Below are 14334 nucleotides of genomic sequence, written 5' to 3'. Positions count from 1 at the left end.
CCTTATTTTATTTTATTTTATTGGGAGTTCACACAGGTTAAGGGCTCGATAAGCCCAGCTACGAGAAGCTGAGGAAGACAGAGATGGGGAAATAAAAGGACTCTGTGGATATCTATGGGACATTTCTCCCTGTTCATTCTAGCAAATCTTGTACGTCATGACCCTGGGGCTTATACTGCCATAAAAATGTTCAAATAGTCAAATCCAGTCACTACATACAAACACGCAATTTTAATTTTGAGAAGTATTTGTCAAGGCATTGATGCAATTCTGTTCCTTAGGCCTAAATTAATATTCTTTTATTGTGAGATTTCCATTGTGTTGTTCCAGCCATTTTGTGTTTCAAGACCAGAGCAGGAGATTTTTTATTAATTATTTTTAGAGAGACTCATCCCTTTTCTGCACAGCTCAAAGTGGTCTTCGATTTTTTTTGTTTGTTTGTTTGTTTTTTGGTCTTCGATTTAACACCACTTGGAAGGCAGGAAGGAGGGAAAAATTGTTTAGATTGAGTCCAAGAACAGAAAATTGTTATACCAAAAAAACTTTCCCCTTTAAAAAAATGAAGTGAGTAAGCAGTGGGGAACTCACATTAGAGCATGTTTCAATGTCAGTGTTTAACGTGTCACAACATTTGGCTCATCTTGGCAAATCATGAAATTTTTCTAATTCCTAAGGTATCATTAAACAGCTGTTGTTTTTTCCCTAAATTATAATAACTCTGCCCCCTCCCCAACCAGGACTGTCTAGGTTTCAATAGCCTAGATTTTCAGTGCAATGGTGTCAATTTCACTTTGGAATCCTTTCAGAGATTATGGACGTCCACTTCTCATGTGGGGGTATGAACATGCAAGAAATGGTCAAGAGTTTGCTGTTCGTGAAAAGACTCAGCTATAGCGGCATCTGGACAACACACTTTCAAAACGGGGTTATTTCATAATTGCATCGGCTCAACTCCGACTGCGCTGGACCTTGTCAGTTTATTGTTGGCTCCACAATTTCATGCTCCAGGGTGGCAAGAACTGCCCTGCTTGGCCAGCCTGGAGAAGGCTTGGTGAATTCCTGCAGCCGTGGCTCCATTTCTTGCTGCCCACGATTGGCATGGCATTGGAGTGAAGTCCATTTGGCCTGTGACTGGACCTCTTATTAGTCACAGGCAAAAAGTCCACTGAGGTCCCCAGGAAAAATAAGATGGAATCCAGGTGATAAGGTCTTAACCTCTTCTTGTGTGCTTGGTCTAGTTTCACTTGCTCCCAGGGTGCCGCATGCAGAGGCCTTGCATCAACGGCCCTTCACACCACAGCTCCTAGCATGAAAGAGCCGGGCCTGACGCCTCAGCTCCAAGACCGTGTGCAGAAGCGCCGCGCACAACACTCAGTGTGGATGCAATTTAAGGAATAGTGGCCAAAAGCATGAACTTTAGGGCCAGAAGACCCTGGTTTTATGCCCCAATGATGCCACTTACTTTTTTTTTTTTTTTTTTTTGGTCACATGGTTTTAGTTCCCTGACCAGGGATTGAACCTGGGCCCTCAGCAGTGAGAGTGCAGAGTCCTAACCACTGGACTGCCAGGGAATTCCCATGATACTACTTACTTGAATGTGATCTCCAGAAAATGACAATCTCTCTTTTCTTTGGTTACCTTATATGTAGAGAAGGGCATTATGAGTACCTATCTCAGATTGTTGCTGAAATTGTTAAATGAGATAATATAGGTAAAGCAATTTGCACAGTCCCCGGCATACAATAAGTACTCAATAAATGGTAGGTGTTTGCTCTTTGGATGGACCTGGCACAGAATAAATATCTGAAACCCCAAATTCAGAGGGTGATCAGCCTTAATCTCTATTGTTCTGGGTGTTATTATCTCTCCAACTGGACAGTAAGCTTCCTTATGTCATGGACTCGTATTACTGCCTTCTCAGTTGTAATTTTGCTTGTGGTGTTGTTTTTGATTTCAAAAGTAATATGTCTTATTGAAAAATAGTCCAGAAATACTAGTTTCCCCCTCACATTCTTACCTTGTATACAGTTGCCCTCAGTATCTGCAGGGTATTGGTTCCAGGACCCTGGTGGATACCAAAATCCATGGATGCTCAAATCCCTTGTATTAAATGGCAAAGATTTTGCATATAACCTATGCACACCCTCCTATATACTTTAAATCATCTTTAGATTACTTATAATATCTAATACAATGTAAATGCTATCTAAATAATTGCTGGCATTGCAAATTAAAGTTTTGCTTTTTGGAATTTCCTGGAATTTTTTTCTGAATATTTTCTATCTTGGTTGAATCGGAGGCTACAGACCCTGCAGATACAGAGGGCTGACTGTATCTCATTGCAAGAGGTAATATATAGTTTGATTCTGGATTTTGGGGGGGGAAGTTGTTTTTTTTTTAAACCTGTCTTCCTTCTTTTTTAAAAAATGTTTTCTTTTTGGCTACCTTGGGTCCTAGTTGCTACGTGTGGGCTTTCTTCTAGTTGCGGCCAGAGGGGGCTGCTCTTAGTTGCAGTGTGCGGGCTTCTCATTGTGGTGGCTTTTCTTGTTGCAGAGCATGGGCTTTAGGCATGCAGGCTTCAGTAGTTGTGGCTCACGGGCTCTAGAGCACAGGCTCAGTAGTTGTGGCGCATGGGCTTAGTTGCTTCACAGCACGTGGGATCTTCCTGGACCAGGGCTTGAACCCGCATCCCCTGCATTGGCAGGCGGATTCTTAACCACTGCGCCACAAGGGAAGCCCTGGGAAGTTATGGGTTTTATTTTTGCTTTTTAAATTTTATTTATTTATTTATTTTTGGCTGTATTGGGTCTTCATTGCTGTGCGTGGGTTTTCTCTAGTTGTGGCAAGTGGGAGCTACTCTTCGTTGCGGTGCACGGGCTTCTCATTGCGGTGGCTTCTCTCGTTGCAGAGCTCGGGCTCTAGGTGCGCAGGCTTCAATAGTTGTGGCACGTGGGCTCAGCAGTTGTGGCACACAGTCTTAGTTGCTCCGCGGCATGTGGGATCTTCCTGGTTCAGGGATCGAACCCGTGTCCTCTGCATTGGCAGAAGGATTCTTAACCACTGTGCCACCAGGGAAGTCCCGGAAGTTATGTTTGATTCATAAAAATTGTGTGTGTGTGAATATATTTCTCATCAGCTCATATTTTTCACTTAACACAGAGTTTTCTAAGAGCCTATGGAACTATTTTATTCTTTTTTTTTCCATTGCCTATATAGTATCTCATAACATGGGATTACTTCACTATTAGTTTGTTCTTTGAGGCTTGTTCATTCATTTATTTCACTCACTGAATAATTACATGCCAGGCACTGGACCCTGGGAAAATTATAAATAGTACTGCTCTAAACATCCTTAGGTAATTTTTTTAAAAAAAGCAAACATTCCCATTGCTGAGACATATGTTTAGAAGATGCACATGGTGATTCTTAGACAAACAATGTGGGCACAAAATGAGAACTCAATAACCATTTGTTGCTTGAGTCAATGACTTAGGTACATCTAGAGTACGAGTTATTATAAGAGCAGATAAGTACTACAGATATGTATGTTTTCCTAACTTAACCAGTATGTTGTATCATACCAAAGAAATATCTGTAAAACTCGCTTTACAGCATGTACTGGTTTAGGAAAAAAACTGACAGGAACACAACTGTCAGCCCTATCTCTCCTTTAGAACATTCAGCATTATTATTTTCGGAAGGTGATTAATCAGGGACTTAGTAAACTTTGATATATTGTATGAACAAAAAGTTCAGTTGAAAAAAAAATCACCTCTTTCCATGAGACAATCAATCAATGTTTTTCAAAACATGGAAATTAAGATGAATAATTTGCTTTCTCATATGTTGATAATGAGTAGAATGGAAAAACTTCATGGAACTCAATCACAATTATATTATTCAATATTACATTTACTGGGGTATATTTAAGTGGTATAATAAAATCACGTAATTATTTATTTCACAATATTTAAACTGAGACATAATAGTAACTGCAAATTTAAAACTACCCATTAAACAGCCTCTCATACAGACAGTGACCTTTGTATGATAGAGCTGCAGGATTTACATCTGCAACAAGACACATAGGATGGGAGGCCTTCTTTTGAGCTTTTTGACTTCATCCATGTACACAGACCCCCAAAGCCCACAGTATCATTTTCTGAGATCTGTAGAAAATCCTACTTAAACATATCTCCATAATGCCTGAACATTTGGGTCATAAAGTAGGGAGTAGGTGGGATATTCACTCAAACTTTCCTGTGGCTACACATTTGAATCTAGTCCTTCTGTGTTACCAGCGGACAGGACACCCAAGCCTCTGATTACATCTGTGATGGTCTATAAAAACTGTTGGTTTGAATTTCTATTTACTTTACATCCTAGCAAACCAATCCATTTGCTAGTGCCTTCTGGGCAAAATGCCTGGGTTTTGTAAAAAACGAACTCCTATTGAAAAGGAAACATAAACCCAAGTAAAATAAATTTCAATTGTTGGTGTTCTGGGTTGTTACCTTTCTGTACCTTGATGTACATTTTCCACAACAATGATGTTGAACCTCTGGTTAACTCAGGAGCGTTTTCATTTCAGGGAAACTCCTGTAGTGACATCATACAGTTGTCCGTTTTGGGACTGTCCTGCAAGTTTTTTTGTGTGTTTTTTGTGTGTTTTTTTTTCTGTTACCATCCCGTTGAATTATCATAAACAGATGGTTGTTTACCTCCATGATTTCTGCACTGGGCACCCAGACATGTCTCTTGATTATTTTTGTTGACTATATGTAATCACCCATAAGCCAGTGCAAATCCTAAGCATAATTACCTTGTCCGAAAGTAGAAATTAACATAAAACATATCTGTCAGTTAAATTCAGTAAGGATTTGACCAAATTCCCTCTGATTCATCCTAGTTAGAATCCGAGGCAGCCATCGTTTACTTTGAAAACTGCCCAGCAGGTGTATGAATAGCAACTCCAAAAAGTGTAGAGCCTTGACCCTTTTAAAGAAGGCAACACCCCTTCTAAAAACATAACTGCTGAGCTCATCAAAGAAATCTCACACCGCCGTCTTGTGCTCTCGAAAAGCTGCGGAAAAGCGCAGTGTTCCGCTGAGCAAAGAACTACTCTCTCCCTGTTCATTTTGGTTACTGTTTTCTATCCTTAAGGAGAAGCAAATCAATTAACAGGACATATGACATGGTGGTTAGTCACCTAAGGGAAAGTATTAGTAGCCTCATTAACTTGGTGAACCCTTCCAGCTCTCACCTAGAGTTACCATAGTGCGGACCCATGACTAACCCTGCCAGGCAATCCTTTGTGGTCTGGAAACCCACTCTTTGACCCAGGCCAAGGCAATACCCAGTGAATAACCGCTGGTGCCCCAAGCCCACTCACACCGACGTCAGGAAGCCGTTCCCGAGAAAGGCGACGTGCGGGGGTGGGGGGATCTCTTCCCGGCCCCACCCTTGAAAGTTGCAGGGAGTGGCACCCAAAGAACTTTCCCAGATTGTTCTCTGTCACCGCTCAGGGAGGTCCGCTCCAGCCTTTCCCAGCTGAGCCAATCTGCCCCGCCTGCCAAGCCCCTCCTTCCCTGCACCTTTAACGGCTGGGAGCAGAGAGCCGCGGCTGAGGGTTCACTTCTCAAGAAGTCGCACCGGTTTTTCGAGCTCCGCTCTGCGCCTGGAGAGCCACAGCAGCGGGAGCGGGCGCCGCCGGGTGAGTCACTGTTTGGAAACGGAGTGGGCGGGCAAGGGTGTGAGAGAATGAATGATGTCAGGAGCGCGCAGGGCGGCGGGCGGGGAGAGCGGGCCGCGGGGCCGCGGTAAACACCGAGCGCCGCGGCGCGGGCTGAGCGGGGAGACCCCGCCCTCCGCGCGCAAGGAGCCGTCCTCGGCCGCCAGAGCCCGGCCGGTGCTGCAGCGCCGCCGAGAGCGGCCTCGGAGGCGGCAGCCGCGGGAGCGACCTGGGAGGTGCTTCCCTGGCAGGGCCGAGGCAGGAGAGGGCGAGACCCCGAGCAAACTTTACAGCGGCTTCGGCCGGAGGCGGCTGCGGCTGCGGCAGCGGGCTCCGTCCGCTAGCAGATCCCGGGCCCGGGAGCCGGTGCGTCCGGCCGGGAAGGTCTGGAGCCCCAGGTGAGAGCGGGTGAGGAGCGCCGGAGGGGTCGGGGAGGAGGATGGGCTGGAAAGCCGTGCGGCGGGCGCAGCGCGGGGAGGGCATGGTGGACTGCGAACGCGGACGTGGCTCTAATTCGGCTCCCACGCGCCCCGCCCCAAGGCATCCTTCCCTGATTTTGCCTGATAGAGAGGATGGACGTGTGGCTTCGTCTCCACGCTCTGAGCATTCATCTCATTCATTTGCAACCATTGCGGGTCACTCGGTCCTGACGTTGAAAGGACACAGACTGAACCATAAATTGTCCTGAGCCACTCTGGAGGTCAGGACTTTAGTTCAAAGGAGATGGAGGAGGGACTGTCTTTAAGCTTTTTTGAGAGGCACTTACTGATGATGTGTGAACGGTAAGAACCGAGCTCTGGGCTGCCCACACTGAAACGTTTCCACGTTTTGCATTCCAAAGCTACTACCCTTAAGGAAAGGGAGGCTTGGTGTTTCAGAGCAGATAGGTGCGAGTGGACCCGTCTACTTCTCTGAGGTATGGATGGTTAATAGCCCGCGGCTACGTCTTGAAACAACTCAAACGTTATGTCCTGTAATTTTTATATATCAGTCTTTGCTATTCTTCTATTTCATCTTGCTTGCTCTAATACGACCTTAGGATCGTTTTGACGCGTATGTTAAATTTTTGAAGAGATTCAATTGTTTAGTGCCTCTAGGTGGGTGTGGATTTTGAACTAAACTTTCCAAACCCTTGGTTTCAATCCTAGTCACATCTGTTAATGGTGGGTTCTCAGTCGCGTTAAACACTCTGAACTAGTAAAATGGGACTGTAACAACTTCAGAGGATAATAATGAGAATTAAACCTCAGAAGACCTATCATAATGTCTGGCACAAAGCAGACCTCAACAAATTTTAACTGTTTATATATAAATAGTGTGTTCCAGCTGGCTTAGATAATCACCAATTAATTTCCACAGAATTTCCTACTTACAAACCTGGTGAGTTGAGGTTTAGGGTGTGAAATCCTTTGGCAAGTTCCTCAGAGTGTGAAGTAAGTTCAACGCTTCTTTGTGGATACCTGAAAGAGTTCAGGTTCCCACCCCATACCAGGGGAACTGCCATTCACTAAACAGAGTCAGAGCAGTGGCTGAAAGTGACAAATGGAATTTGGAGGAAGAAAGGATGTGTGGATAACTCTCTAACTTTACCCTTAACTTGATTTTTTGCCTTTTAAAAAAATACGCAGGACACAATTGTAGCCCTTTCCTTGGTTTGCTGCTGGCCTTACTTCACGGTAGTCTTCTGGTTGAAGTGTTTTTTAACGAGTTAATGTTTAATTTGGTTTCTCTAGTTTCATTTTTCAGTAAAGCTGGTTGACTTTTGAACATGGAGGGAAACACTTGGACACCTTTGGGTTTTCACGGAATCTTATAAAAACCCCTAGGAGATAGTTGGAGGGATAGGGAGCATTTGCTCAGGTGTTGCTGAAAACATTTGTTCTTACCTTATATCTGCAATAACTTTTAGGGTCAAAGGTTACAGGGAATGTTTTTTTCCACAGTGTGATGCAGAGATCTTGGGCATCAGAATCCAGAAGACCTAAGGCTATCCAGGTGGTAACTTACTGGCTGTGTTTCTCTGAGCAATTAAACTCTCTGGAATTCTTGTGGGACTTTAAACAAAATATAGGGAAAAACATAGAAATAATCGTACATCTATTAAAAGAGACAATGGAATACAAATGAGAACTTTTAAAAAAGTGATACGTTGAAGTGAGATGTTGTTTGTTTTCTTTTCTTAAGGAAGAATTACCGAGAATTCTAGACAGTTTCAGATAAGAGTAGCCTATCCACCTTTATCTAATTCCCTTATGAGGGATTTGAAGCCTCCATCGTGAACTACTACTATCAGATATTTGTTCAGTTGGTGAATGTTTAGTGAGCAGCTACTATATTCCAGCCACTGTGCTAGGTACTAGCAACGCTAACATGAAGGAGGCACTGTAACTGGCTTACGGTCTGGTAGAAAGAGCCCCTAGGCTTTGATTATGGAGAGGAAAAGAGTCCAAAAGAAGGAGAGAGGAAGGGACTTGGGAGGAAACCAGAAATGATTAGGCTATGATAGGCTGCCTCCCACTGATAATTTGAGATCTCTTGGCTTTCTAGTGAACTGGGTCTCATAAGTTTTGAGACTGAACCATGCACGTATGCCTTGCTTTACCCAGTAACAGTATTATATAGACAAATTTAGCCCTTAAGTCAAGTTGTTTTTTTTTTTTTTAATTATTTTTCTTTTTGTGGTACATGGGCCTCTCACTGTTGTGGCCTCTCCCGTTGCGGAGCGCAGGCTCAGCGGCCATGGCTCACGGGCCCAGCCGCTCCGCGGCATGTGGGATCTTCCTGGACCAGGGCACGAAGCAGTGCCCCTGCATCGGCAGGTGGACTCTCAACCGCTGCACCACCAGGGAAGCCCAAGTCAAGTATTTTAAAAATAAATTTATTTTATTTTATTTTAATTTTTGGCTGTGTTGGGTCTTCATTGCTGTGTGCGGGCTTTCTCTAGTTGTGGCGAGCGGGGGCTACTCTTCGTTGTGGTACGTGGGCTTCCCACTGCGGTAGCTTCTCTTGTTGTGGAGCACGGGCTCTAAGCATGTGGGCTTTGGTAGTTGTGGCTTACAGGCTTAGTTGCTCCGCGGCATGTGGGATCTTCTCAGACAAGGGCTTGAACCTGTGTCCCCTGCATTGGCAGGCGGATTCTTAAGTACTGTGCCACCAGGGAAGTCCTTTTTTTTTTTTGCTGTGACCATTTTTTAAAAGTCTTTATTGAATTTTGTTACAATATTGCTTCTGTTTTATGTTTTGGTTTTTTGGCTGAGAGGCATGTGGGATCTTAGCTCCCCTACCAGGGATCGAACCTGCACCCCCCGCATTGGAAAGTGAAGCCTTAACCACTGGACTGCCTGCGAAGTCCCAAGTCAAATAATTTTAACCATATCAGAGCAAACTTGTTTAAATGAAATCTGAAGGGTAAAATCATTTCAACCAAGATTTACTTACTGTGAGCCAAGAAAGCACCGTCATAGATTTTTAAGAGAATAATCAGTGTGCGAATAGCATAATATTTCAGTCTCTTACTTGTAGAGGTTTAAAAGTACAAGGTAACAAATCAGCTGCCACCCAGAAAATTACTTAGTGTTATATCCTCAAACGCTTTCTCACCGCTGTGAACATACAACATCGAGAGCTAACATGTATAGCACTTACTGTGGTAAGTGCTATATGCCAGTTTCTTTATACAGAGAATCTCATGTTATCCTCACTCTAACCCTATGAGGTAGGTACAATTATGGAGGGAAAAAACTGCTTTAAGGAAATTAAGGAATTTTCCTGAAGTTACACAGCTAGAAAATTATTCTCTACAAAACCGGGTTTGTTCTCTACATACTGTTTCCTAACTTTTTTTTTCACCCAAATATGGATGCCTCTATATCACTAAAATATGCTTAAACAGCATCTTTTATAGTTTTCTACTGAATGGCTGCATCTCAACTTAACCAATCCCTTATCGTTGGACAGTTAGTTTGTTTCCAGTTTTCACTATTTTAAGCAACTCTGCAATAACTATCCTTCTAACTATATCTGTGTACAATCCATGATTATTTTAGTCATTTTAAAAAGTGAATTATGATCTTTAATTTATCTGCCTTCTTTTTCACCATATTCAGAATTAGAAACTTTCTCCTTTCTCTTTAAAATTTGTTATAATTTCTGTTCCTTTAGTGTTTCTCATAAGATTTCAGCAATAGGATCAACATTCTCTATGGAGGGGCACAATAGGTCAGTAGCTCATTATGCAAGGGATTTATGATGAAAATGGAACACAGAGCCTTTCTTAACAACCATTTGTGTTTGTATTATTGTTATTAGACATAAAGCTGAACTTCTTTTATGGGGAAATATAGCAGAATGGAGCAGTGCTGATTTTGCCAGGCAGAAGAGAAATTTTTTAAAAAAATTTTATTGAAATATAGTTGATTTACAGTGTTCTGTTAATTTCTGCTGTACAGCAAAGTGACTCAGTTATACGTATATATGCTTTTTCATATTATTTTCCATTATGGTTTAAAACAGGATATTGAATATAGTTCCCTGTGCTATACAGTAGGACTTTGTTGTCTATCCATCCTGTATATAATAGTTGGTATCTGCTAATCCCAAACTCCCAATCCTTCCCTCCCCCTTGGCAACCACAAGTCTGTTCTCTATGTCTGTGAGTCTTTCTATTTCATAGGTATGTTCACTTGTGTTGTATTTTAGATTCCACGTATAAGTGTTTGTCTCTCTTTCTGACTTACTTCGCTTAGTATGATAATCGCTAGGTTCATCCATGTTGCTGCAAGTGGCATTATTTCATTCTTTCTTTATGGCTGAGTAAGTCTATTGAAAATATGTACCACATCTTCTTTATCCATTTCTCTGCTGATGGACATTTAGGTTGTTTCCATGTCTTGGCTATTGTAAATAGTGCTGCTATGAACATGGGTGCATGTGTCTCAGAAAAGAAATCCTACTTCTACGATATGCCTCCTTGGTACCCAGCAGGATAGACAGGTTGCATTTTGCAGATATTACACATACAGCAGATGTATCATCAGGTTTAGAATAAGCTCATCACTTTTAAACTGATCACCTTTTAAAAAATTCTTAGGGGTCTTCCCTGGTGGCGCAGTGATTGAGAGTCCGCCTGCCGATGCAGGGGACATGGGTTTGTGCCCCGGTCCGGGAGGATGCCACATGCCGCGGAGCGGCTGGGCCCGTGAGCCATGGCCGCTGAGCCTGCATGTCTGGAACCTGTGCTCCACAACAGGAGAGGCCACAACAGTGAGAGGCCCACGTACCGCAAATAAATAAATAAATAAAATAAAAATAAAAATATCTTAGAAATTTGTTGTTTGATCTCTTGAGAAGTGTATCACTGCTAAGACATTTTCCGGTTGATTTAACGAATGAAAGTGTAAAATATCCATTAGCTAGTTTTCATTATAGGTATAACGCATTTCTACATTTAAACATTTCTCAAGTTTTATTATAATATCATACCCTCTTTGCTACCCTGAGTCAAACTTTTATTTTTATTATTATTATTTTTTTGGCTGCATTGGATCTTAGTCGCAGCACGCAGGCTACTGTCTAGTTGTGGTGCGCGAGCTCAGTAGTTGCGGCACATGGGTTTAGTTGCCCCAAGGCATGTGGGATCTTAGTTCCCCCACAAGGGATCGAACCCATGTCCCCTGCATTGGAAGGCAGATACTTAACCACCGGACCACCAGGGAAGTCCCAAGTGAAACTTTTAATTTTGCTTTGGGTTTATATTTCCATATCCAATGCTAGTTACTTTATCCTCATGGTTTTGATAAAGGATGTTGGAATATGAGTAGTGTTCAATTCATCCTCTTCATACAGAAACCCAGATAAGTTCAATTTGTTAATTCCTAACAAAGCAGAATTTAAAAAAAATAGCTAATAAAATTGCAGTATAAATAGGTTAATCAGTTATTTGCTGATTGCTTTTCCCTACTGTCAAACCCTAATTTGATGATTTGCTTACAGTTTAAAATTCAGCCTTACAATTTCGTGTCTTTAGATTGATAGTGTCACTTAAAACTTTCAAACAAACTTGTGCACGTTCTTAGATCTTTTTTTAAAAAGCAGCATTAACTGGATTGAGTGTTTGTCTTATATTTACATCTTTTCTCCCAGTAAACCCCTTGTACTATTTAAAAAGAATAAAACCACATACTAAAATTGTTAAAGAGGAGGGAATAAAAGGAGATGAAAGATAATTTTGAAGCCACAGTTGTCAGAAAAGACAGCTAGCTACTAAAAGTCAGATGAAGTGAAAGGCTCTGGAAGGGACCTTCAGGTAAGTGTCATTTCTCCGCCTGGTAGTGTCTGTGCTGAGCTTCCCTTAGGGTGATACATTTGACTGTGGAAAGAGAAATACCCAAGTGTTAGGGCTGGCCTCAGGCAAAATTGAGACACTGAGCTGAAATACTCACCTTAGGGCATCCTTAACTCTGAGTTTACTGGGCAGGACTTGCCTACACCGAGAAAGTGGTCGGTGAGTACCTGTATAAGGGCAAATTGCTATCCAGTTGAAACTGTGGACCTGGAGGCATCATATTTATGGAAAACTAGGGGATGAGTATCCACCTCTGGAATTTATTTTAGTTTTGGCGTGTGGGACCTTATGCGGTATGCAGTGTGCAGGACCTTAGTTCCCTGACCAGGGATCGAACCCGTGCCCTGCAGTGGAAGCGCTTGACTGCTGGACCAGGGAAGTCCCCTACCTTGGGAATTTAATGACCTCTTTTCAATTAAGATGATTAGAAATGCAAAATACGCAATAAGAGTTAAACTTCTGAAAAGCTTTTCCACAAATGGGAGGGACTGAAGGGAGGAGTAGCCCTGGAGGTGGGGAAACAACTGTAGAAAGATGCAAATGTGCCAAAGGCAGACTCTGTGTCCCTTGGAAGGTAGTACCTAATCCCAAGGCTTGCTGGGAATTGGCTCCTGCTGTTGAAACTGGGGTCACGTGATCCTGTAGGGTCTGGCCTGCCAGGGGTGAAAATGCATGTTCCGGGCCTCTCTTACCTGCTCTGTTGATGAGAATCATCCTGTGAAGCCCCTCTTAACATGCACCCCACCCAGATGGGTTAAGGATACTTTTCCTTACCTGGGAGTACTTTAAGTAGGTAGTCTGATCTAACTAGAGAAAATGTGAAGGAATGAGTTTTCATTTAGGGAGTAGGAAAAAGGGTTAAAGCGGTTTTGGATTAGGGCTCACTTAGCTAATTGGGATGCCAAGGAGGGATACCTCTAGATAGCAGCCCACTTCCAGTGAGAAGTGAAGACCTTTCAGGAAAAGACTGGCAGCAGGAGTTGAAAATGAAGCTGAGCCTTTAAAACAGAGAGACGCCAAACGCTTGAGTTGGTTCTCCAAGCTTCACCAAACACAGATGCTGGAGATAGTGCAGTAAAATAGCCATGGTTAGATAATGGTAGATACTCTGAGATAGGTTCTAGAGAAGATTAAATCAAATTCTCTCTATCTTCAGACAGCCCTGCAAAATAGAAATTGTGTTATCTCCACTGTGGAAGTAGGGAAACAATTTAGAAAGGTTAACATACTCAAGGCTGCAGAGCTGGTGAGAAGAGCAGGGTTTTGAAGCCAGGGGCAGCCGATTCTCTTGCCCACGCACTGCCCAGTATCCCCTAGGCTTTCTGTAATCTCTCCGCTAGCTTTGGAGATACAGCAGGTTTGAGGGGGGCCACATATTTTGATATGGGATTGTGTGTCTACCACCCATCTCCTGGAATGCTTCTCTGGTCTGTGCTGCTTCAGGCCATGAAGTAATGCCAGAGAGATGAAGGCCCATAGGCTTTCTCAGGCCACACTTGGACTTAAGTCCCAGCAACATCCCTCACCACTAGGTGACCTGAGCATCTTCCTCTGATGAACCTCCATTTCCTGGCTATGAAATGGGAATAAGATAGTATTTACTTCCTAAGGTGACAATGAATTATATTACTTTAAATGTGTAAAACACTGAGGATAATGCTTGGTTCATAGTTAATATTTGGTGGCTCAGCTATTACATTTTTAAAAAAATATTTATTTATTATTTATTTTTGGTTGCATTGGGTCTTATGCTGAGCGTGGGCTTTCTCTAGTTGTGGCAAGCGGGGGCTACTCTTCGTTGTGGTGGCTTCTCTTGCTGTGGAGCACTGGCTCTAGGTGCACGGGTTTCAGTAGTTGCGGCACATGGGCTCAGTAGTTGTGGCTTGTGGGCTCTAGAGCACAGGCTCAGAAGTTGTGGCGCACGGGCTTAGTTGCTCCATGGCATGTGGGATCTTCCCGGACCAGGGCTTGAACCCGTGTCTCCTGCATTGGGAGGCGGGTTCTTAACCACTGCGCTACCAGGGAAGCCCTCAGCTATTACTTTTTACATATAGACTATACATCTAACTTTTAAAACAAAGGGTTCATTCCTATTGTCCCCCAAATCAAATTGTTTCTCATTATTTCTCATGAAGGTAGTATATTTTTCTTGTAACCTAATAGCCATTTGTTATATCTTGCCTGCACTGGTAGGATCTGGGTCCTATCCCTCTCTCCCCCTCCCTTCCTTCAGGCTTAAAATAAAATTATTAAAATTGGT

The 14334-nt window shown here is 42.9% G+C and overlaps 1 non-coding gene across 1 annotated transcript; it reads right to left on the bottom strand.

The window, feature by feature from the left end:
• Positions 1 to 1498: 1498 nt before the first annotated feature.
• On the bottom strand, positions 1499 to 1571 carry TRNAE-CUC (transfer RNA glutamic acid (anticodon CUC)). Its single transcript has one exon. It is a non-coding gene; the product is annotated as a tRNA-Glu (tRNA).
• Positions 1572 to 14334: the final 12763 nt, after the last annotated feature.

Source organism: Lipotes vexillifer, unplaced genomic scaffold (genome assembly GCF_000442215.2).
Source record: "Lipotes vexillifer unplaced genomic scaffold, Lipotes_vexillifer_v1.1 scaffold22, whole genome shotgun sequence".
Classification (NCBI taxonomy): domain Eukaryota; kingdom Metazoa; phylum Chordata; class Mammalia; order Artiodactyla; family Lipotidae; genus Lipotes; species Lipotes vexillifer.
This window is presented reverse-complemented; position numbering and strand designations above follow the sequence as displayed.